A 26,392-nucleotide genomic window follows, 5' to 3' on the forward strand; every position below is an offset into this window, starting at 1 on the left:
ATTGCTCCATATCCTGAAATCCGTTGTTTGGTCTGTTCCTACATTCTCGTGAGAAGTGCCCCCACCTCCCGCAATTCCAGCAGCTCCCTTGTGCACCTCTGGGGCCTTGCCCCCCATATCCTCCATTACCACCGTACCCCTGCCCCCCTCCTTTGCGACCCCTGTACCCACCTAGTCCTCCTCGAGGGGCCCAATCCTGCCACTGCGGACATCCGTACTCCTCCTGTCCGTTCCACTGTTGTTGTGCCGCTCCTGCCCAATTCGCTGCCATCCTCCCCTGTATTGCTACCAGCCTCTCCTCCTCCTCGTCTCCCTCCTTACTATGTGGGAGCGCTGCAACTGCTGCAGCGACCTTCACCAGTTTCGTTTGTATTAACTTGGCCTCATCTGCCAATCTTTTTTGTGTTATTTCCTTTTCTCGTTCCTTTATTCGTTTGCAATGGTGTACTATTATACTCTGTATTTCGGGCCACCCCTTCGCCTCGATCCCTGCAATTTTGTCAAGTGCTTTCTGTACCTCTTTAGGCAGGCCTCTCTTGATTATGAAATAAAATAATGATGTTGACTGGTACCAGGGCGTGCCCGTTTCCGCTCTCCACATCTCCTGTACCCGAAAAATGTAATCCATAGCATCCTCCCCCTCGTTCATTGTGCATTGCATAACCGACTGCAAGTCTAGTGTATCTGGAAATGTCTCTCTTAATGCATCCCACACTCGTGCTCGCACTGTGTTAAATGAGGCACCATCATGACGGTCACAATCTAATGTCACCCCCGGAAAACCGGCTTTTATCCATACTCTATCTGCTTGGTCCCCAACCGCTGATACAAGTAGGCTTTTTACATCCCCTACCGCTAGTGGGACCCCCGCTGTGTGCTTCTCGAATGCATACATCCACTTACTTGTCCCTCCTGACAGCGGTGGTAACAATTTTAACAGATTGGCCTTATCCATTTGAGCCCAGGGTATGTAGTTTGGTCTCCCTCCTCCCCTGTGTATCAATGGGAGTTGTAACTTCCCCTTTGTCGTTCTACTTGTACTCACCTTCGTTCCCTTCTTTCCTAGTGGAGCCATTCTTCCCAACCTATTTCTTAATCGCCCTGTCCATTCCTCATCCATTGTTCTCCCCAGATGAGCACTATCCATTCTCCCACTCTCTTCTCCCATTGCCACACTTAATCTCCCACCTTCTTCTTCATAGTCTTCCACATCACACCACAAATCCTCTCTTCCCCCTGTGACCAAAATTTCGTCATCAGCATGTTCACTCGCCCCGTCTATTTCTATTATTCGCATGGGCTCTTCTTGTATTCTGAACAATATTTCCCCCTTCTTCCATCCCTCCTCAATCGCCCTGTCATTGTTTTGTGCCCTTGGTGTTTGCTCTGGCCGGGCAGCAGTAGTCCCACTTTGCTCAGAGATATTTTTAATTCTAGATAATTCCACTCTTGCTATTGAGAGCCTGGTATCTAAATCCTCTGTTAACTTCTCTATGTCTACTGTGGGTGTGCATATCTGTCCACACTGTCTATGACCCTCATATGGCGGGGGTGCAGTTGGGCCATGTGTTGTTGTAGCTTGAGTTGGGGGCACATAGGTGGGGTCGCTATACCCTTCTGCGGGCACCGGTTTATTAAGTATAGGGTACAACCGTGTCACTTCACCTGTTTTTTCTTCCTCAGTCACTTCTTTATCGCCTTTGGGTATCAGTAACGGGTTGTCTGTGGTGGATGGCAAATTGGTCGTCGGCTCTATCTTTTTGATAGGAGGCACCTCTTCAAACAATCGCCAGAGATCTAATATCTCCCTCCTATTGTGGAACTGTTTCCCCTTATATTTCATAAAGATGCATGTAGCCACCATGTCTAGAACATTTTTATCAAAAGATCCTCCTTCGGGCCATATTTGGGGCAGACCTTCTCCCGTTAACTCCGTGACCCACTGATCGTGGTACTTTCTAATGCGTTCAGCATATCCAGGTAAACTCTTACAGATATGGGCCAGGGGTGTCTCTGTCCTCATTGTATGTGGTTGGCTTGTATAACAATATATATATAGATATGTATCTCTAAAACTTTATACTTTTCTGACACCTTGGCAATAAGGGAGTGTGCGGTTGTGTAGTTTATACTAAAAATTACTTAGGGGGCACATACAAGAGCAAACCACCTTCTGCACACTACCAATATTTCCAGCACAAATACTCAAAAGAAACAGCCTAATTCATTGGGCTTACCACCTTATAATGTCCGTAGGTCACACTTACCATGACCACACCATGATCATGCACATTTTACAATTCACTAAAATCATCATAACATGGCTTTGTTTCAACACATATAATGCATATACAATGATAGTCGATACCCTATCGGAAGTTAACCTTTAATCTCTGTCTTCCCTCCCTTCTTTCACCCAGTCTTTCTTCATTTGATATGAGGTCCCCCTTTTTCACGCAAATCTCTTTTTGTCTTTACTCAGTATTTGACCTATTTTCATTTATAGACCCAGAAAGAATGAAAGAAAAGCATTTACTAATATATTTACTGTGTCTCCCTTTTCTTCCAGACACCTTTATCTTATTCTCCACTTGTTCATATATTCCCAGTACTAGTCAAGATAGCACTATGCGGCACCGCCTTCTACCCCCTTGCAGAGTTAGGTCCCCGTCTCTTTATCTCTTTTCACCTTTTGATCCTAATGGCCATATGCAAAGAAAAAGAAAAGAAATGATAGTATTGATTCTAGTGATCCCAAACGTGTCCCCTTTTTAATTGACCTCGTTTTTTTTGTTTTTTTTTTTAAATCCTGCTCCCTTCCCCTACTCCCATTATCCCTTATGATCACTCGCACTTAATACTCACGTGCCCGTCTTGAACCGAGAGTCTCAGAACTGGGTTTGTCCAGGCGGCGCTGCCACACGCTCAACGGCCAGCCCCAGCTCCGGCGAGCGGTACTGAAAGGGGATTTTTTGAAACGGGATCCCTTCCCTTTTCTCTAATACGTGCGCACTTCTAAGCGTACCAGTCGCCGTAGGCGGGTAGCTTTCCGGAGCAGGCGTACTGTGCGTCTCCCCTTTAGACCGGAGATTTTCGTGCCAGAGGGGACGGAAAGGATGTACCAGGAGATGTAATCACGCAATCGGGGTCACCACTGAAGGCGAGCGTCCCCAGATAGCACGACCTTCCCCGCAATGAGAAGCAAGAATGGACTCTCCCACGAATGGGAATAAGGCTAGGACCAAGTGCGGGTGAGCTTAAGGGAAGCTTTATCTAAGTCAAAATAGGGCATGCAAAGAACTTTGCAGACTCCGAGAGCGCTCTGTCTGACAATCGCAAAGACAGGCGTTTATATTTACAAACAGTGTCATAGGCACCTGGACACTATAGGGGGCACATAGACATGGGGATTGGGTGGCGTCGACTAACTATATGTGCAGCTGTGATGCGTCTCTCTGTGATTGGTGGACACCGCCGGGTGCCAACGTGGGGTGGGCAGGTCAGCTGGGCTCATCCGGGAGGCGCTGTCCGGTCAGACATGGTCAGTGTCATTGATGGACGTCTTTCTTGGCTTTCTGCCCTAAGGGCCAGGCACACCCCATTCATTCAATGCTGCAATGTCAGTTGTCCTGTAAATCCTACAATAGGTTATTCTACAGGTTAGTATAACACAGGAGGAATGTGCATTAGGTGGGATACTTTGGCGATACATCAATACTGGGTTACTGTTATCCTGTTGACTAGGTATTATAGGCCATGGGGTCGGGTCTCAGGGCACGGGGTAAGCTGTCCGAGCTTTGGGTCTCGTTAGAAGTCATGACGGATGCTTTTACACAATGTTAGTGCAATATTACGTGTCTTCTTTTACAAGCGTCATTGATCTGGGGTGAACTGGTGGGTCGTGGGACCTATGAGGGGGCACCTCTGGCCTCTGGTTATGGCCGGATTTTGCTGCTGGGCTGTAAATAATTCAGGTGGCTGTTCCTGGCCATGTGAGCTGCGGGGGGTGGAAATCATGAATGCTTGAAGCGTCTCCAGCCGAATTGGGGGAGGTGAGGCAGTGTAGCTCGGGCCTTTGCTTTCTCTGGCAGGCTTCAATGGGAAGGGAGGGGAGGTGGCCTTGGATATGCCCACAATGATAGTCTTCTCGCAAGCTGCAAATTGTTTTGAAAACGAAGGGATTCGTATAATGTAAAATGGCTAAAGGGTTACACGTCTATAGTCTTTACATCAGTACACAGTAATTTCAGAACACTTTAACTATATCAACAGTTCTATTAGTCTCTACAGGGTAAGTAATTGCAAGATTAACAGCGCTAGCATCATATTGTAAACACGATACGTGAGGTAGCATTAGGGTTGGTGGAGCACACAGGAGCAACAGACCAATACGGTTGACAGTGGTAGAATACACGGTAAACTCGTACATTTACATTTGATGGCATTCTATGTATCTCGTTAAGCAATTTACATGAGCTCACAATACTGCTGTGCTTGTGTTCCTTTGCACTCTAGCAGCATCAGGGTAGTCCTGGCATAGGGACTTGGTATCACTCTCTTTACATTACCCCTAGAGAAGTACATAGTAGGAGGCCAGGGGCCCTGAGTGTGTGCGCATACTGAGGGGGTTTGAGTATCGTGACCATGTGGTCACACAATGACACATTCTTCTTTTCGTACAGTGTGTTTAGATTTTTGACACCGTAGTCGTGCAGAAGGGATATCATTGTAATGCAATATATACATATACGTATATATGTATATATGTATGAGCAGTTTCTTGGTGTTGGATTAAGGCTTTTGTTTAATCGAGGACAGTTTACAGTTATTTTCCAAGCCAGCCCCGCTACCCGGGTCACGCTGAGGATAATGATGCACTGCGGAAGGTGAAAGATACAGTGTTTGCTCTAACACTAGCTCATGTCCGACTGGTCGTGGGAACAGGCTTTCAGCGGATCTGCCAGGGAGCGGAGGCAACAGGGTAAACGAGGACTCTCTGAAGGTGGGGGCCATGCTGCAGCGCACATGGAGTCATGTCTTAAGATGGCGTTCTGGTTTTCAAAATGGTTTCCTGGGCCTAGCCAAATACAGTATGTTTAGTCGATGTGTCGGCCAGTGGTCCACCCATCACCTGGGCCCTGGTGGTAGGGGGTCCCCTGACGAGTCCTAGACATAACAAGGAGGGGACTGCAGGGGAGGGGGGTCTCTTTGACCTGTCCTCCCATACAACCCCAAGGTATCTGTGTCTCCCCCACCCTCTACAATGTGTATAGAAAACCACTGTTCGACCATCTTGACTTGCTAGGCATCTCATATACTAACTATTTCGATGACATGCACATTCTCATCCCCCTCTCTGGTGACCATACTCAGGATACTCTCAGAGTGAACACGATCTGTGAAGCTATCCAATCCAGTATCGCCTCACACAGCCTCTGTTGCAACAATGAATAAACAGAGCTCCTCCTCCTCGCCCCCCCGGCACCCCTTGCCAAATTAAACCAGGCTTACAAGGTGTTCATCATCGACAGGCACAACTCTGTTGTCACCTCCGTAAAAATTCTGGGCATGTACCTAGACTGTTCTCTAAGAATGACTCAATTCATCAACGCCAGTAAACTTTTCCTGCCAGCTAAGAATCGGCTTGAAGTAGCCCGTGCCCTCATCAGCTCCAAACTTGACTATTGTAATTCACTACTATGTGGCACCTATGAAAAAACCATGAACAAGTTACAAATAATACAAAACAATGCCCTCCGGGCTGCGCCAAACATTGGCAAGCACAACCACATCTCGGAGGCCAGGAAGACTGCCCACTGGCTCCCACTTAAGGACAGAATCAAGTTCAAGATCCTCTCCATCAACCACTGCTACCTGTCTAACAACGTCCCCTACACCTCGCTCAAAAAAACAAGAAACACACCCTGGCAAGGCCCTCAAGAATGGCCCACAAGCATTGCCTCATCACACTTAGATTTAATCGCAAATGGTTGAGGGGGATCCAGTTTACCTGTGAAAGTGGCCATTCCCCCAAAAATACAAACCCAAACTCAGAATAAATGGACACACCCTAGTAGGGAATGAGACCAGAAGAAAGATTGCGAGCCGAACAAAGAAAACTTTATATAATAGAAAGTAGGGCATGCAGAGGACTCTGCTGCTCAGAGAGCGCTCTGCCAATAATACAGAAACATGACATTTTAACCACAATCCTCGTCATTGATGATGATTTCTATAAGTGTTACATGGTGCCACTTCATTGGCTCATTTAGCTAATACATTATACGCTACACGGTGATGGTGCTGCTTTATTTTCTGGAGCTGAACGTGTTGCTTCTTGTGGCATGTGAGTCAGCTGGGCTCATCTGGGAGGGGTGAAGGACAGGTTGAGTCCACACCGTCAGTCATCTAACTAATCTAAACTACACAATAATTATTGGTATGTAATGATTAATATAAGACATACAACTTTATACAAGTTCACCAACCTCGTCTCCTCCAATACCAACCTTGGTTCCCAAACTATCCTTTTGGAGACCTTGGTCTTGGACTTGGTTTTCAGGACTCTAACAACCCACAAGCACTAGCCATACAAATTTCCATCACCCAATTGGGTTTCAAACACAGAATCACAGAACCAACTCATTCCAAAGGTCGCACATTGGATTGGGTGTCCGACCTTAATTGCTCCATCACGATTCTTCAAAATGAACCAGTGACCTGTTCAGACCACCACTATATCATTCTCCATCCAAGGTATCATCCCCCCCCAGCGTCACTTCAGCCCCACCCACACTCTCAAGAATTTGCTGCAACATCTCAATTGATAGTCTTAGACCGCTTATCAACAATATCCTGGTGCATCTAAGTTTAAGGACCTTGATTCCAATGAATTGGTTGACCTGTATAATGCTACACTCAAATCAGCGCTAGACACCACCGCACCCCTTAAATTAAGAAAAGATAAACCCATCGCCCATCTCAACGAGTGGTTTACACTTGAATTAAAAATGTTAAGAAACTCCAAAAGGACAGTGGAAACCACTTGGTGCAAATCACCCACCAGCCAGAATAAAATCTCATTCACCTCAGCAGCTGCAACCTACAAGGCGGCCATCCTAGCCACTAAAAAAGAAGCTTACGACACCAGAATCCACAATGCCAAATCAAGTACCAAAGAGCTCTTTAGCATCCTAAAGGAGCTTGAATCTCCAGAACCTCCCTCCCAGGATTGTACCAAGGACGCGGCCTGGTGCACAAAAATCCAACAAGCACTAGCTGACAAAATCACTTTACTACAAAGTAAGATTGAATCTAAAAAATCTAGCCTCCCAAGTTGCCACAGTTCGAAACCTACGCGAGAGTATAGTCATCCTCAATGTACACCTTTTGCTTTCTCCCAAATAACGCCAAAGGAAGTGGAAGACATCATCAAAACTCTGAAACCTTCACATGTCAAAGACTTGGCCCCATTCATCGCCACACTGATAAACCCCTCCTTCAAGTCCAACCAAGTCCCTAACAACCTCAAGAAAGACTAGGTTATGCCTCTCCTAAAAAAACAATTAAAAAACCAACCTTGACCCGAACACTCCAACTAATTACAGGCCCATCACAACCATCCCCTTCCTTTTAAAAATGTTAGACTGAGTCGCATACCTGCAAATTCAGAAGCACCTAGAGGAAAATAACCCTTTAGGCCTCTGACAATCCGGTTTCAGGCCAAGACACGGAATAGAGACCACTCTCCTAGACCTGAAGATCCAAATAGACGAGGCGAAGGACAAAGGTAAGTTAGTGATCGTCCTGCTCCTAGACTTGTCAGCGGCCTTTGACCTCGTCTACCACCAAATCTTAACCGGGCATCTCACTACAGCTGCTGCCTTCTCTACCGATGCATCTGACTGAATCAACTCCTTTCTCTCCAATCGGGCCACTAGGGTTTTTTCTCCATCAGCTTCAGCTGACCCAAGCCCCATACTTTGTGGAGTCCCTCAAGGTTTGTGCGTGTCACACACGCTCTATAACATATTTACAAAGCTCCTATTCGATCGACTGGACAACCTGGGTGTCATCTACACTAATTATGCAGATGACACCCAAGTCCTCATCCCGCTCTCTGGCTGCTATGATCAGGACTCTAAAATGCTGAATGATGCTAGAAATCCAGGCCTGGATGGCTTCCAATGGTTTATGCCTCAAAGACCGAGCTCCTGATTGTCAGCACTCAGGCACGCTCGAACAGGCTTGATCATAGGTATGCATCCTTCAGTATCAACGGTAACATGATCCAGGTATCCAAAGAGATAAAAACTCTGGGGGTCTATCTTGATTCAACACTGTCTCTCAAGAAACAAGTCAGCTCTGTGCCAGCCTCCACAGCTTACACCAATAAGATAATCTACAGCTTAAAATCTTACCTTTCCACTAGCAGCTGCCTAAAACTAGCCAGAGCACTAGCACTATCAAAAATCGACTACTGCAACACACTCTTTCTAGGCTTTTCGGAATTCAACCTAAACAGGCTTCAGGTCCTCCAAAACAGCTCATTGAGAGCCGCACTTAACCTACCTAGAGCCAGCCACATTTCAACACGTAGACGTAATGCCAACTGGCTGTCAGTGCGGGACAGAATCACTCTCTGTACTTTGGCAATCACTCACAAGTGCCTTGCAAACACAGCCCCCTAAAACTTGTCCGACAAATTCTGCAAGCACCAACCATGTCGCACCACCAGATCTGCCCTTTCTCATTGCCTCACAGTACCCGGGTTCAACCTAAAATCTGCAGGAGGAGCGAGCTTCCCTGTCCAAGCAGCCAAACGTTTGAACTCCATTCCCCCTTCTTACAGACAAGAACCCTCCTTCCTGAAATTCAAATCTGAAATAAAAAAATGGTTGAGCAACAAGCTACTCCCTTTAGAACTCTGCTGGAGGTAGCTGACTACCACCCCAAGCTCTACTCTATGTCTGTCTGATGCACTTGCTCTTATGTCACTGTACTAATGCCAGACCTATCTGTAACCTCTGGTCTTCCTAACTGTTATCACGTTATTTTAATTTACAAATGCCCGACCCAGCTGTAACCCCTGGTCTTCCAAACTCTTATTACTTTATTGCTCTTCTACATGTGTGTAACTCATACGTTTTCCAGCGCCCAGTTACCCCAGGGTTCGGTGTGCGATATAAATAATAAAAAAATACAAAAAATACAAAATATGCAGGGTCGTCTATAAATTGTAGTAAAAGGCGCACATTCTTGACCTGGGCCTCAGTGGGGACAGGGGCCAGCTAGGGCGGCCCATGGCGATGGGTCCCCCACCGTCTATTACATCAAAGAAACACAGGGGAGAAAGGGTTACACAGGCAATCATTCCTAAAGGTGGGGGGTTTGGAGGAGCTGGGGCAGGATTGTAGAGACAAATGGTTTTCACAAGCCCGGCTTCGGCCCGGTCACACACAGGGCAATGATCTCAGAGGAAGAGAAGAAATACATTGTCAGTTTGCAACAATTCACGGCCATGCTTCCGTGAGAACAGGACAGCTGTGGTGCAGAGACAGGGGAGGGTGAGGAGACGGTGCTTGGCTAGCTGTGCGCGGCGCTGGAATAGAGGAGAGAGGGATTATTGGGAATAAGAGTGCAGCCTAATAAAACATGGAGTCAGGGCTAATGCAAAATGGAGTGTGGGGGCTTACAAAATGGAATTTGTTATGTTTCATGTATTGGCTCCCAAGCTCCGTCGCCGATAGCCCGGACACAGGGATGTCTCCAGCAATTGAATAAGCATAACTTCCACTTCATACTGGATGTAGGGGGGGTCAAATGGACCCTTCCTCCCTTACATTCCCCGCTTACGTTACATCTAAAGTAACGAAGATGCTGGGGCCCTCAAACGTTTCCGTTCTTCTGCCTCTAACACTGGTTCATCCCAGGCAGGGGTCCCCTTGATGGACATCCAAGCCCTAAATACAGATCTTAGGCTTTGTCCCCTTCTGGCATATTCATCAGGGGTGCAGGTCATATAAATGCACCCCCCTTCTCCACCCAGGTCCACCCATACCTCCTTGTACCATTCTAATTCATAGGGTCCTTTAATAGTGGTATGGTGCAGGTTGTCTACCCTGTCCCCTGTGTTATACACAACAGTCATTCAATATTTAGGTTCAGGGTTCTCGCCTGTTTGTACTTGGGCATCTCTTGCCACCTGTGGTACCTTTGCTGGGCTGCCCATTGTCACTATCATCATTGCACTGTTGGGGATTGACTTTGCAGAGCATCGAATCCCTACTTGGCACACACAAAAAATCAACAGGAAAAATACTACGTTGGGCACCAACAGCTTCATGACAGTCCCAAACCACGATGGTGCCCACTCAAAAAGTGCGTTGAACCAGTTGCTGGATTATACACCGCCCTCATTCTTCATCCTTTCGCTGAGATTGTGTACTGCATCTATGACGTGAGATAATGTCCCATTGTCAGCATCGGCAGAAGGCACGAACGTGCAACATTGCTGTAAGCAGGTCCAGCACATACCTATTCTGCATGGTCATCAACCTTAGGGCTCTAAGTTCCACCTTGATGACGTTGAACACTTCTTCGGTGTCGTTTGCCAGTTGGATCAATTCCCAGCAAATTATTTATAACCATTTGACGGTTTCTCGGGCCTGGATACTTGGTATCAGTGATGCAAAGAATGTCTCTGCTGATGTAAAAAGCTTACATTTGTCAGGTATTTGTGCCAAAAGTTCAGAAGAGTCTGTGGAGATGTAATTCGAGGCCCTCCTTTTTGGAGACAGTCTGTAATGCAGCTGATCTTCTGACAGTACGTCATACATAGAGGGTTCTTCGGTTGTTGACTGGGGTGCCGGTGACATCTTGGCTGGCAATTACCATCAGGGCCGAGTGCTGCGTGGCCAGGTCAAAAGTACCACTCCATGACGGCGGGAGGTGCAAGTATGCCTGTTTGCCGCACACCCAGTAAGTGTCCATTAAAGCCGCCGTTCTGTTCTTCATGTCAGGCAGGATGAGTGTCTTGTTGCAGTGTTTGTTTGTGCCCATTGGCACTTTCCCTTCTCCGTGGAAACACAGTTTGTATTGCAGTTCACGTTGGATCTTGATTGGTTTTTCGAGAGCTGTTACCCAGGTCAGTTTGGTGATGTGCTGAGACCAGGATGGAGTGCTTGTTTTTTTGACCCATTGAAGTTTTTCATCAGATAGTCCTCGCAATGCTTCTGCTTTACACATGACTGTTTCTTCTTGCCATCTATTTTCTGTGAACATTGTCCACTTGATAACAAAAAATGGCTCCTTTATGCAGAGTACTCCTTGAGGCTTGCTGTGGCAGGTTTCCTCAATTTTAAGCAGTTGTAACGAGACAGTATGTGCTTTGAAGGTACTCCGAATTAGATACAGTGCAAGATGAATAAGACACTGGGCATCCGCAATAGGTGTTTCCTGGGGTCTTAGGATTTTAGGTGTTCCTGAGGCATGGGGTATCAAGGAGCACACATAGCAACTTTCATTAGTTGCTTCTTTAGCCATGGTGCTCATGTCAGCATACCATTTATTTGATTGAACAGGGTGGCGTGGGTCTTCTACTGCGTCCAAGCCAAGACCATGATATGCATCATATCTCTTCTGCCCTGCCCCCCCTTTCCTTCTACTACTCCATAATGTAACTTCATTAGCCTCTGGTGGCGGATAGGGAAAATGCCAGCAACCACCTTTTTGCTTTTTTTGTAAATTGGCTGCCAATACTATGGAGTGGAGGGGGTGAATGGGGTAAGAATTTCACTCCCAACAAGCATGTGATTGTCGCTTGAGATAGGATCTGAGGTTGTCTCTACATTAACATGTGGAAACATTAACACAACAGGAGGTAGACTGTTTTCATCATATACATTAGATTCATTCTCATCTGCATCAATTATTGAGTATTCAACCTATGGCGCCTTAATAGTTATATTTTTATGCAGCGTAGTGAGGTTTGTGGAAACATTGTGGGCCCAAATCGTTTTAAAACCATCCCATATTAAGTGGGTTCCTTTTTGTATCAGTTTTACCCCTTTGCCCCATTACAATAATAAAAGAAATTGCCCAGTACAGTCCTAAGCATAACAATATTGATGAGAACACAATAGCAGTAAAACACAGCCACACTCATATGAGTAGGCTCTAGTTGCACTAATATTTCCCCTATTGATAACTACAGGTGTAGCGCTTTCATTGAGGGCCCTCCTTTCTGCCATGTTTGTACATAGAGAGTGAAATATAACAGGATAGGTACACATTCATTTACATCCATTTACTTTTTTATATTTCCTGAGGGTAAAAGGACTATTTCTCGTACGGGAAACCAGTAAGAGAGAGAGAGAGAGATGTCAAGGAGGGAGATAGCATGGAAAGTATGAATTATAATAAATGCATTTTTAGAGAACAGACAAAAGAGGGGGGTAAATAGGGGACAAATCATAAATGCACATTTGGCGATTATATAAACATTTTAATATCTTGTTTTTTGGTAATTATTTACATAATTTTCACATTTTCTTTATACTTACACATTTTACATCCTTTTTTCCCCGCTATGTTCTTATTTACTCACTACTTTGTAAATTCCCTTCGGCTACAGTTGTGCTTTGTTGCCCTTGCTCTTCCCGTTCTGGCACTGTACGACTGTGTGCTTTCCTAACATCGGAGAGGTGTATCCAATATTTCAGGCCCTTAACTTTCACCGAAGATGGTGTGCAATACACTACTTCATAAGGGCCATGAAATCTTGGAGAATTCCATCTTCTCACAAAACTCCTTATGTACATCCATTCTCCGGGCATTAGCTGTGTATCGGGACTATCTGCTGGCAGTGTTTGTGTCAGTTTCACTTTCTCATGTGAAGGGGGGTGCAACCTGTTTTGCTATACTTCTTACCGCACGTGTGAGTTGTGTCAAATAGTCTTTAAACTCTTCACCCAGTATCGTGGCTTTTCTATGTGCGTCAGATGTCTTTCTAATTGGAGAGATTGGGGTTTGCATACATCTCCCTGTTACTATCTCATGTGGGGACAAGTGGCGGTCTTTACTTGGCTGTGTGCGCAATGGAAACAGTGCTATGGACAGGCAATATATCCAATTTTTCTTAAGTGTGTGACACAATTTTGACACCCTGCTTTTACGGAGGCCGTTAATTTTTTTCAACAACCTTGTTCGCTTGAAGCTGGTAAATGCAACATAACTTGTGTTTTATCCCTAGCAGGGATGTTACGTCTTTAAATAGGTCGTTTACAAAGTGCGTCCCGTTGTCGGAGCGTATGATGTGACAAATGCCCCATCGCGGGAAAACCTCTCTGACTGAAAATGTTGCCTCACATTTAGCATCTGGGTGGGTTCAGGGTCCTGCCTCCACCCAGCATGAAAAGGGGCAGACCACCACAATGAGATATCTTGCTCCGTTGCACCTTTGCCCCATGTCTGCATAATCAATGTGCAATTCACGTAAGGGTCCGATGGGGCAGGGCAACGTTTCTCGCAGCGTTCTCAACTTCATTCCTGAGTTGTATGTCTGACATGTTGTGCATTCTATAGTTAATTTTGCTATGTGTTCCTGCAACTGTGGGACAAACCAATCTTCCTGTATATCTGCTGCTATGTGTTTTGTTGCTGTGTGTGCCGGGAAGTGCAAGTGTTGAAATGCAAGTTGTAAAAGCTCTAAAGGCATTACTGCTTTGAAGCCCGCACTGGAGTAAAGGGCGCTGCTGTTGTCTGCTGTTTGACTGGTCTACAGATTTGAAACTTATATTGAACTTTAACCGCACGGATTGTAAGCCTACCAGTAAAGATGCAGTCCCGCTCCGATTCGCATCAGACTGATGGCTGGAGCCGTCAGCGGTTGAAGTGAGCAGGGACTGGTGGAGAGCTTCCCTCTCTCTCCAGTGGCGAGCGTCACGTGACTCCATCAAGCCACACCTACAAGAAGCCTCCTACTAAAGCAGCACAGCGCTCTTGCGGCGTGAAGCCCGCAGTGGAGTAAGCTGTTTGTGGCTGGTTGCGGTAATAATAGTTCATTATCAAAGAGGGAGGAGTTGAATTCCATAAGCTCGCAGCGTTTGGGGAGCAAGATTGTCGTTGTTTACGGCGCTCAGTGATGATGCGAAAGGCCACAGATGAAGAAGGGAGGCGCTTGAGGTGTCAGTGCACACGAGGGGATAAAACAACGGTTTGGAACACCGTAGTCCCCTAAAACCAGTTCCACCCTTCTAATTTGGAGGTAAGACTACTAATGTGAAATCCTTAAACACTTCCAATACAAATATTTTGTTGCACAACGTATCCACGCTTTCAATGACTGAATCTTCTGATCACCATATCTAGGTGACTGTATGTCCCCCCTTACCCTTCTCTGTGAGCCCAAGGTGAGATCTAAGCATGGGGGAAGTTTTGGGGAGTGAGCCGGCTACTGGGCACTATGACTCTTCTACTCGTCCTTGTGTCTCTGGGGAATTTGTAGAACCTATCAGGGAGGACGGTGAGGAGGAATCTGTGATCAGTTTCCCCAATGCCCCCATTCGTGACGGTTTTCACAGCGGGGGCCGCAGTTCTGGCCCACAGGAAAACCGACAGGCCCACACGGTATCCGTGGAAGGTCTAACGGACAGGTTGTGTGCTGCGCATGGGCCATCAAATGCGCACAAAGTACTGGACACCATGGATCTGGGGGTCTGTGCTGAACCATCATCCGGAGCACTGAACTCACACTATGTTAACAAATTACAATTGCCAATTGATATTCATCCTCCACCTAAAACAAGGGAAAATGGGAGTTCAGTATCAAGTTCTTCAGATTTGAACCACGTTGATCTTACCCATAACGCAGAATACCAAAGAGAGACTGTGAATTCTTTAAATAATACCGGTGATCATTTGGAATCTTGGGAAGTCATCACGGATTTGGGACAGTGTTTAAACTCGACAGACATAGACATCTCTCAAGCTAATCGAAGAACAAGACCAGCAAACAAAAAACAAACTTTTCAACCCTTAAAAAACCAGTTAACGTTGAGGAAGAAAGCTAAATCTACGGTTAAAAAAGGGGATCCTCTGGGACACTTGCCAGCAATCCTGAAGAAAAAGGAGCCATCTCATAATCCTACAGACAAAGAAGACAAAGCACTTAGAATCTATAATAAAATCAACCTCGGGCCAAAGAATGTTCCTGAAGAATCAACGCTCCTAATTTCTTCTTTAAAAAGAAACACGACGAGCACCTCGTGCTCGGTGAACTATCGGATGTGGAAATCTTACAAGGAACCGAATTGTCTTCAACTTGGAATTAGGAGGTCCCCCAAGTCTTCCCTTGGATAACTACAAATTTGGAAAAGAACAACCAGGTGAGCCTTTCAAGGAGCAACCAGGCTATCAAAAGACTGAAGAGCCAACAAATTTATTAGACTCTTGTTGGGAAAAAAAACAACGTGAATCCATACCCTGATACCCTGCGGATCAACAGGGAGAAAGGAAAAGAATGAACCAAAGTTCCAACGAGACTACGGGAACCATTAACATTAGTGTGCAGGTTATTAAGCTACCATTTGTAGATACGCAGACACCTCAGGTGATTGCCCCTTGAGTGGTCTCAACAAAGAACGGTGCTCATAACGATCCAGCCCACTTGAACATATCTGTACACAAAGATATAATGTGGCTATCGGCAAGTGACCCTAATGATCTTCTGCCTAAAACGGGCAGTACTTTGGATTCCGTCAACTCATCGCCACATCCATTGTCAAGAAGGCATTTCTCATCTCGACTGTCTGACCTCCCAGAGAAGGATTCTGCCTCAAAAAAGCCGGACTTGATGGACTTGATGTCCATTATTACTATTGCACTGGCGCCTTTTGCAAAACTTTATGAGGGGATTAACGATACAGTCATTGCAATGACACACACAAAAATGACATACCTGGAAGGATATATCGGAGCTTATGAAAATCACAATGAACCTGTATGCAATAAAGTGTCATATAAGAGAGAGCCCATTAAAGTTACAACAAAGGACCAAAGTACTGAAACCGAAAATTTGATCCGGTGCTCAAGATCCACTCAAACATTGTCAACGAAGGATATGAAATTGATGGATTAATTGCCACCAAAGGTAAGCTCAACTGGAGACATGGAGGTTCCAAGTAAATCTAACGTGAATTACATTAAGGAAAGCGTACCCCACACATTGACACCCATAGATGCCAGGGAAAAAGAGATAACAGACGAGAATGACGCAATTCTCATGAAGCAAAACTTAAAAAGAACAAGGCCAAATGGCTGTGTTGTACTGAAGCTGACCGGGGAAGCTGACAAATGCGCCTACATTCAGCTCAGACTATGAATGTTCCTAAAGATACTACATATCCGGTATTTAGGCCTGTAATGAACACCAAAGGATCAGTAGCAAGGAGTGTAACCTTTGCAGAGAAACTGATACCCGAGACTTTAGCTAGTGAGCAGCGTGACGAAAATGAAGACAAGCGGGCGCTCTCAGTTCTTGCACAAACCAGAGATAAAAACAAACTCCCTGTAACTTCTTCGTCTGAAATCACCTATGTTGACCTAACCCAAGCCCAAACATCGTGGTCTCAAGTGATGGAACCCTCTGGCAATGATTCCGTAGATTTGGCAAATTTATCGGTTCACTCTAACGAAGATCTGGAGTCCGACCTTTATTGTCAGGGGGTGGTAAACAAACCTCCTCAAGAGCCACCCAAAGAGTCAAATGAAGACAAACAGAGTTTCTCCTCCCCACCGTTCATGTCTCTTGCTGAAAGGAGGGAAAAGGCGGTTCTATTGCAACAAGAGAGCCTGACTGTCATAACTCATGAGAAGAACTGGTCCTTTACAGATCCAAAGAATCAGGGTACCACCAACCAAGAATCCGTAGGTGGTCATGTTGAGATGACAAAAGGGGTAAGAAGTACAGGACCCCACCTCCAAGAGTGGGAAGGAACTGGCCATCTAATCATGAAGTAAAACTTCAAAAAAAACAACGGAAATCAGAGTAATCATAGAGACACAAGTAGGCCTTACTCAAAAGAGGAACTAAATAATGGGGAAAGGCTCACCTATGAAGAAAAAATAAAAAGTGAACAAAACTTTCTCCTGAAGGCAATCGAAAAATCAGATAAAGTGATCCTTAATCGAAAGAACATCATGGAGCTGTTCCAACGTATTCCTTCATTAAGAGTAATTAGAATTAGAACAGTAATTAGAACAGAGGACATACAAAATTTACCTACATGTTCCTTCTCTGGTGGTGTGCCTGCTAATTCTCAAAGCAGTGGAAAGTCTTATCATCTTGGGCTATGATCGATCAGAATGTGGGAACAATGAGAGGTTTCAGACTCTAAGCCGTCCCTTAACCAAAGACCGCCCTCTCACAGCACGCGTATAGTAAACAAACAGTGTCTCGTCCTAGCTGGAGAAGAACTGACAAGAATGAACTAGACGGTAGGGATGATGAGCTAGCTATGAGAAAGGAAGTTCGCAATTCAGATACCAACAAGGCAAGAGAACCCCTCGGTCTCGACAGGACCAATATAGTAACTTACAAATCCTTAGAAACAGACGATATCGAATCATCCATTGGCCTCTCGAATGTGGATCGTATGCCTAAAGGCCCCTTGAAAAAACTGTTGGTAACTTTTGCAGCTGGAGAAATGAGCCTAGCAGAAAGTCCCGAACATCACAGAGAGAAAGAACTAGCTGCGCTCAAGGAAGGGAAGCAATGAACTTGGATATTGAGAGCTCTTGACTCCGGAAATCGTAGTTAGCCACCCCAGGAAGGGTGTGTCACAGAAGAACTTGCTTGGATCCCCAGCAAAAAGAACATCCAGTTGAAATTGGCTCATGGAATACAAGAGGCTTCGACCATCTTTTGAGGCCCTCGGACCTCCACTTAGGTGATTACGATATATTGTGTCTCAAAGAGACATGGCTTAGGGATAAACCATATATGGACGGATTTGTAACTTACCTGGCACCAGCAACAAAGGGTCTTCTTGGCCGTCCATCATCAGGTCTTTTGACCCTGGTCAGGTCATATAACGAACTGCAAGTTATAAAGGTGATTGAATCATCCTTATTTTTTCAAGTACTCCTAGTAAAGTGGGAAAGGAGCCCTGAGTACCAGGGCCGTCCCCCTGTAACGGAGATTATAATATTTAATTCCTACTGGAACCCTATGGCACAAAGTGATGAACAATTTCTACACAAAGTGAACTCCATCCTCCAAAAAATCTCTGCAGAACACGATTTGGCCCATCTGATCATGTGTGGTGATTTCAACCTATCATTCCCAGGTGTTACAGAAGGTACAACAGCGTGCCGTTTGAAAACTGCAGCAAGTAAGAGAGAAATCAAGTTGGCAAAAATACTGAAGATCTATGATAGGGTAAACCTCCATTCCCTAAGAGGAACAAATGAAAATTTGATCCCAACCTGGGAAAAGGGCAATGCGAGTGCGACACTAGATCACATCTTTGTCAACCAGGAATTTCTTGGACTCATTACAAAATTCCAAGTGGTATCCACCACAAACCGCGATCATAAGCTGCTGGAATTCACGTGGACAGCGTTTCAGGAGACGAGAAGGCGGATGCAGTTCGAAATCGAAGAAACTGGGGGAAGAATAAAACTTAAAGTCAAAGCCAGCAACCTGGGAGATTTGATTGAAAAATATACTGAGGCAGACATAAACAAAAATCATTTCACGCCGGACTTCGCTCAATATCTAAACATCTACAGGCACACGGTTAAGAATGAAAAACCTAACTTGACCGGCCGTAGCCATACGTATGACAAAGTTTTGGTTGCTGAGAGGAAGAAATTGAGGAAAATTCTCCGGCTGGTAAAGAAAACAAAGCTCATAAGGGATATTGAGGCGGCAGCCGTGGCGAAAAAGACTTATAAAAACTGGCTGAAAGGACACAAAGCAGTAATGTATCAAGCAGACGCCGAAGCACTTTTTTGGTTGTTAGACGGCCGCAACTCAAGGGAATTCTGGCGAATAATAAAATCATTTACAAGTGGGACGATAAATACCCTACACAACTGTGTAGATGAACAAAAATGGATATCCCACTTTACAGAACTCTTTAAAAATCCCAACGCAGAGTATCAACCTCTGGTGTCTAAACCAGAAGTAATGTGGTCACTGCTCATTGATGTAACATCCATCGAAATTAAAATTCGTAAATTGAAAAACTGTAGAGCACCGGGCCCGGATGACTTAACAAATGCTCATCTGAAACAAGCCCCGGAACAATGGGCGGTGTTTATCAGAGCGGTTTTTGACAGAATTATGAAAACAAAATCAATACCTCCCTCATGGAAAAAAGCGACCATAGTGCCAATCTACAAGCCCGGCTCCAGAGATAATCCTAAGAACTATAGGCCTATAGCCTTGATAGATGTTGTTGGCAAGCTCTATGGGTCCTCATTATTGGACTCCTTTCAATCCTGGGCCACAGAAGCAAATGTCACTGATCCATTTCAAGCAGGATTTGTGAAAAACATCAGAAACCTGGTTAACATCCTCCTAATTAACACCTTAAAGGAGAAAACAAAAATGGAGGACCCCCAATCTATGTGGTTCAGGCTTTTGACCAGGTCAACAGGGAGCGCCTCTGGGAAAAAATAACAAGAAACAAATGCCCTGATTCTATTTTGGAACAAATTCAAGCTCTTCACACAGATACATCAGTAGCTGTCAGACTAGATCAACAAGGAACTATCTCCAAACTGATCTCCACGTCGAGAGGCGTCAAGCGGAGCTGCCCTTTGGCCACGACCTTGTTTTGTGTGTATTTATGGGATTTCAAAAATACAGAGCCTCAGGTTAGATCATTTCCACCAAATCTGGGTGGGTCCAAGATCTTGCGTCTTCTCTACATGGGCGATTTAATCATCTTGGATCAGACCCCAATAGGGCTTCAGAGGCAGCTGGATAATCTGAGTGCATACATAAGAACCAACAATTTGAAAATTAACACATCCAAAACTCAGATTATGATATTCCAAAAATCATTAAAAGCAAAGGTTAATTTTACTTGGCTTCTGGAGGGAGAAAAAATTCAGACGGTGGAAGAATTTAAGTATTTGGGGGTTACCTTAAGCAATAATCCCACAGACAAGAACATGCAACAAAAACTGTGGGAGAAGATGAAGCGCTTACTTGCCCAGGCTAAGAGTTTTGAAAGAAAATTCTGTAGATTCTCTTTACAACCAATAATTCAATTTTACAGAACAAAAGTTGTTTCAGCGATTCTCCATGGAACTGACACTTTTCTAACTCTGCCAGAGGATCTATGGTGGAAATTTTAAAGTCTTTTCTGGAGAAGCCTATTGAATCTTCCACCTTCAACTCCTATGATCCTGATCCGAAAGGAACTGTGTGTCTCATCTTTAAGTGCTATTCGAGACAGAAATCATTTAAGTCTCTTCCGAAAACTGATAACTCCTAACCGCCCAAAAATTGTCAATATTATTCATGAGGAACTGTATGATCTGAACTATAGCCTTCCTAAATCATGGGCAGAGAAAGCTAGAGATATCCTGAAGGATATAGGATCCTCAGAACTTGAACTCATAAACAATCCAACTAAAGTGACCACGAAATCGGAAATATGGGTTTGGATACGGACACAAGATTCTGCTTTAACATATAAATCAGTTTTGCATCTCGTTCTGGTAAGCCGGAAACTGAATGACACAAGACCTTATCTGAGAACATTTCCAAACCGTGAGTCACGGCAAAAGCTTATGAGAGCTCGTCTGAACATTATCTCCACAAACGAAGTCAGAGCCATTAGAGGGATCTCGTCCTCCTATCTCTGTCTGTTCTGTGATAAGAAGGAACAAAAAGAAACCATCAGACACCTTCTCTTGGACGGTACAAGTTTGGAGAAAGAGAGACTGACTCATATGCTACACTTATTCAAGGTCATATCTTACTACGACGAGGAGGTCTGGTGGAACCGTTTAATGGAGGGAGAGAGACCGCACAAATCTATCGCGGTGACTCAATTCCTGCAGAGCATCGATCTCATGAAATCTTAGAAACAGATCGTGCTACTATGCCTTTCATTTTGTCCCCTGCTCTTTCTCTTCCCTCTCTATTTCCATCTCTCTCCTTGAATCTCTTGAAGGGCTGCGTTAATTTTCTTTGATTTGCAACGATTGATGTAAGATGTGCTTTTTTTGTTTTGTTTTTTGTAAAAGAATGTGAAAACATTTTAATATAAAAAAATACTACTTTTCTTGTGCTATCTTGGCGCCACAGGAGATCTGTTGCTGACTGTGTGCACCCCCTCTTTGCCCACATCTCTTGTTCTTCTATTGGAGCTCTTTTCTGTAAATCTATTATTTGTGAAACTGACATCAAGTTGTATCCCGGCTCTCTTTCCTCCTATACATTTCCTTTTAGTATATATTCTGCTATTTGGGGCTTTTGAAAGTAGGCTGCCTGTTTCGCAGCGGCGTCTGCTGCCGCGTTTCCCAAGGAGATGATGTCACTGTTATTAGTGTGGGCTTGGCACTTCACTAGGGCCACTACAGAGGGTTCTGCTAGTGCTTCTATTAGTTCCTTCAGGGGCTCTGCGTGCTGGAACGGGGATCCATCTGCCCTCTTGAAACCTCTCCTTCCCCACCTTGACAACCCACCATGTACGGTTGTGGTCATGTATGCCGAATCAGAATATATTGTCACTGTGCACCCCTTTGCCATGTGTAATGCTTCAATCAGTGCTACAAGTTCTGCCGCCTGTGCTGAAAAATGCATGGGTAAAGGTTTCTGTACAATCATCTTGTACTCCCCATCCTCCAATCTCACAACTGCTGATCCTACATGCTTACCCCCGTCTCTGGGCATATTTACATGATCCGTCCACAAAATACACTTCACCTTCCTCTAGGGCATTCTCATTTTCTCATTTCTCATGGGAATGTCATCAGCTTCTCCCTCGTATGTGGCACAGTCATGATTTTGCATGTCCTCTAATCTGCATGGCTCTCTGATGAATATGGCTGGGTTTACTGTTTTGCAGCGCACTATGTGAATGTTGGAGATAGAAAGTATAATCTCGTATGCTGTTGCTCTTTGTGTTGTGAGTGTGGACTTGGATCTCTCAAGAATCGCGAATAAAGAGTGCTCAACGAACAATGTTACTGAGCATCCCGTTACAATGGTGGCGCTTTTTTCAGTTGCAAAGGTGGCGGCTGCGAGAGCCTGTTCGCAAGTGAAGTGTCCTTGCATTACAGCGTCAAGTGTGCCGCTGTAGTAGGCTAAAGGTTTGTGCCCTAGAGATGTTTTTTGAGTCAGTACTGCTGTCATAAGTGTCCCATCACAGTGTGAGAACAGGTAAAATTCCTGTTCATAGTCTGGGGTGGCTAGGACTGGGACGGTGGAAATTAGCTCTTTCAGTGTGTTAAAGGCCATATTCATGTCTTGTGTCCATGCAATTGCTGAAATCTCTCTTTGTGCTTCTTTTAGGGCCTGCAATAGGGGTCTCGTGTAGGCTGCATAGCCTAATATCCACGCTCGGCAATAGTTACATATGCCGAGAAACTTCTGCATGTCCTTTGCGGTGTGAGGCCTAATGGTTGCGCACACTGCTGTTGCTCTGTCTGGGAGTATTCGTTTGCCATCCTTTGATATTAATTGGCCCAAGTACAGCACTTCTGTCAAGCAATATTGTACCTTTTCTCTGTCTACCTTGTACCCTTTTTCTGCCAATAGATTTAACAATGTAATCGACTCTGTCCTGCACTGTTCTTCTCTTTCACCACAAATTAGGAGATCTACATTTTGTATCACTGTGCTTTTGACATCAATGTTACCAAGGTCTTCATGCAGTTGTCTGTTAAAAATGCTGGAGATTTCGCAATAACCCTGGGGCAACCTGCAATGTTCATATCTTTCCCCCCCTAGGGTAAAGGCAGTTGGGTATTGTGAGATTGGATCCAGTTGTACCGAGAAACATGAATTTTTCAAGTCTATCACATTGAAACATGTGGCAGATTTTGGAATGCTGCACAAAATGGATTCAGGATTTGGGACAAGGGGAAACTCCTTCTGTATGATGTCATTAAGTGGGCATAAATCCTGTATCATCCTCCAAGCCCTGACCTTTGCTTTTTTAATCAGATAAATGGCTGTATTACAAGGTGAATTTGATGGCACAATGATGCCCTGTTATAATAAGGCCTGTATTGTCTCTTTTATCCCTTCCTCTGCTTCTCGTGACAGGGGGGTATTGTTTCACTTGGGGTAATACTGCACCAGGCTTGAGTTTTATTTTGACGGGTGTGACTTCTTGCAAGAGGCCTACATCATGGGGATTGGCTGTCCATATTTTGGGGGGCACCTATTGCATGTTTTCATCAAAAAATGTTACAGGTGCACTGACAACGCCCATGAGGGGATTTGTTACTTGTCTGTGCTGAATGATTATGTCACAAGGCATGCAAATTTCCATTATTATCTCTCCATCGTTGTCATTGTCAGTGAACAGCTCCTCATCTGCGAGGTCGCGCAGCGCTATATTGGGGTCTATGCATAGGACTGTTCGCCACTTGCATCCATGCGTGTCCAAACCCACCACTGCGATACATGTCACTGACACTTGTACACCCTGCAAATCTAGGGATAATATGGTCCCAGGCACCACTTTGCGGGCAGCTACGGGGCAGAAAACAAAGTCAGAAGGTCTTCTCCATTCTTGTCGTGTTATCTCGGGTACTACTCTTGCCAAAACCTGTATTCCATACACAAACATGTCTGTATCAATAGGCACGGCCCTGACCGCTACCTCATTTGCTACTGTGTTAATTAGTAGCATCGCTCTGAGGCAACATATTCCCGGGTTCAAACACACTATGCCTCTTTCAGTTAAGGATATTGTCATGTTGAGCTTTCTGAGGAGGTCCCTGCCCAGCAAATTTACTGGTGAGTCTTCGTGGTACAATAGGGGTGCTCGAACTGTCTTCCCACCTACTGATATATCCAAATCTTTAGTGTGAGGAACCGTGACTACATCCCCAGAAAACCCTGCGTTTCCAACTTCCGGTCCGACAGCGGAACCCGGCCTTCCATTAGACACAATTTTTCCACCCCCGAGTCCACCATAAAGATTAACTGTTTATTTCCTATCTGTGCCCCCACCAGTGGTTCCTCGTCTGCACATAGGGTAGTCGATAGGATTGGACATGCAAGTACTCTCTGCGGGCTGTCCTAGTCTGGTGTGTATTTGTCCCTGGTAAAGAAAAAACATTTTCCCCAACCATGGCCATTCCTCGGAATGGTGCTGGTGCCCCATTAGCAGTGGTGACAAAAGGGCTGTTGTGTGTGTTTATCATTTGGTTCTGTCGTGTTAATCGCTGCTGTGTTCCTTGTGGCGGTGCTCTCTGCCCTTGTGTATAACGAGTGTCAACCTGCTCCTCTTGTCTGTATCTACCCATAGGTAGCCCATATGGCCTACCCAGGTGGGGGAAACCATACTGCTGTTCATTGTTCATCCCTGGTACATTTGGATAGTATGGCATGAGACGGGCGTGACATTCCCTCGCAATGTGGCCCCACCTACCACATGACCAGTATACTCCCTGTCCTCCTTCCCCTAGGGGGCCCCGTCTCTGTACCCTCCTCTCTGTCCTCGGTACCCACCTCTTCCTCTTCCAGGTCTTCCTTGCCATTGGGGCCCTCCATACTGCTCCTCTCCAGCCCATTGCTCTTGTCCGTTTGCTGCCCAAGAGGCTGCTATTCTTGCTGGCACTACTACTACTGGCCCCTCCTCCTCGTCTCCCTGTCTCTCGGCGGGGAGGGGGACTGTTACTGCCGCGACCTTCACCAATTTATTTTGTGCAAGCTTCTCTTCGTCTGCTTATCTCCTTTGTGCAATATCCTTCTCCCTTTCTTTGAACCTCCTGCAGTGATGTACTATAATGCTCTGTATTTCTGGCCAACCCTTGGCTTCTATCCTAGCAATTTTATCAAGGGCCTTCTGTACCTCATTTGGGAGGCCTCTTTTGATAATGAAGTAAAAAAGGGAGGTGGACTGGTCCCAAGCGGTGCCCGTCTCCACCCTCCACCTACCTGAACCCAAAGAATGAATTGCGCAACATCCTCGTCATCCCCCATTGTGCATTGCATCACCGAGTGTAAATCAGGGGTGTCAGGGAATGTTCTCCGCAATGCATCCCACACCTGTGCCCTCACATTATTAAACAAAGCTCCATCATGGCGGTCACAATCTATTGTCACTCCTGGGAACCCTGCCTTCACCCATACTCTGTTTGCTTGATCACCCACTGCAGACACGAGTAAGCTCTTGACATCTCCTATTGCTAGTTGGACCCCGGCAGAGTTTTTCTCAAAAGCATATTTCTGTTTACTCATACCCCAAGAGAGAGGGGGCATTGTTTTTAACAAATTAGCTTTATCCAAGGAACGTAGTAAGGCCTCCCCACCCCCTTGTGGATGAGAGGTATCTGCAGGTTTGATATCCCTCTCCCCTTACCTACCTTTGTTCCCTTCCTTTTTGCCAGCGCCATTTTTCCCATCCTATTTCTCAACCTTCCCTGCCACCCTTCATCGTCCCCTTCTCTCAGTGGTGTCCACTGCAGCAGTGGTATACCCCTGGTCTGGCTCCTTCCTCGTATTCATCGAGATCGCTCCAAAATTCCTCTTCCCTATCTGATGTCACACTAACTTGTCCTGTATTTACCTGCTCATCTTCCTTCTCTATTCGTATTACCTTGACAGGTGTACTATCAACGCGGAAGAGGAAGTCTCCTGACTTCCACTCATCCTCGGCTGTCCCAGAGGACGTTTTTGATGGCAGGGGCGGTGGAGTCTGCCCACCCACTGGCAGAAGCTGCGAACTCTCACACAGTGCTCTAAGTCGGGTTAACTCTGCTTGGGTAGTGCTCATTTGATTTTCTAGGTCCGGAGTGAGGCATCATAAATGTAGTGGGTGTGTGCTCGTTGGGCCGTACAGACCTTTAGGGTCGTAAGTGGGAGGGGGAGCTACTGCCGGTGTGGTGGGTGCACTTGGCTGGGGCAAATACGATGGGTCACAATATCCTCCAGCAGGTTTGGTCAACAACGGGTATAGCTTTTTAGGTTCTTCCCCCTTACCTTTTTCTTCCCCTCCCTCTTCCTGAGTTGCTGTCACTTGCGACTCTCTATCTTTGTTTTTAACTCGTGGAACCTCTTCAAACATACGCCACAGGTCTAATACCTCTCTTCTATTTTGGAGCTGCTTGCCCTTGTATTTGATCGATAGGTATGTTGCTACAAGGTCCAACACTGTTTTATCGAAGGACCCTCCATCTGGCCATATTTAAG

At 45.4% G+C, this 26,392-nt stretch overlaps 1 protein-coding gene across 2 annotated transcripts in view; it reads left to right on the forward strand.

The window, feature by feature from the left end:
* Positions 1-26,392, forward strand: part of PPEF1 (protein phosphatase with EF-hand domain 1) — a 587,279-nt gene that overhangs the window by 110,301 nt on the left and 450,586 nt on the right. The window lies entirely within an intron of this gene.

The sequence above is a fragment of the Ambystoma mexicanum genome, chromosome 7p (genome assembly GCF_040938575.1).
Source record: "Ambystoma mexicanum isolate Mex_15411 chromosome 7p, UKY_AmexF1_1, whole genome shotgun sequence".
NCBI lineage: Eukaryota > Metazoa > Chordata > Amphibia > Caudata > Ambystomatidae > Ambystoma > Ambystoma mexicanum.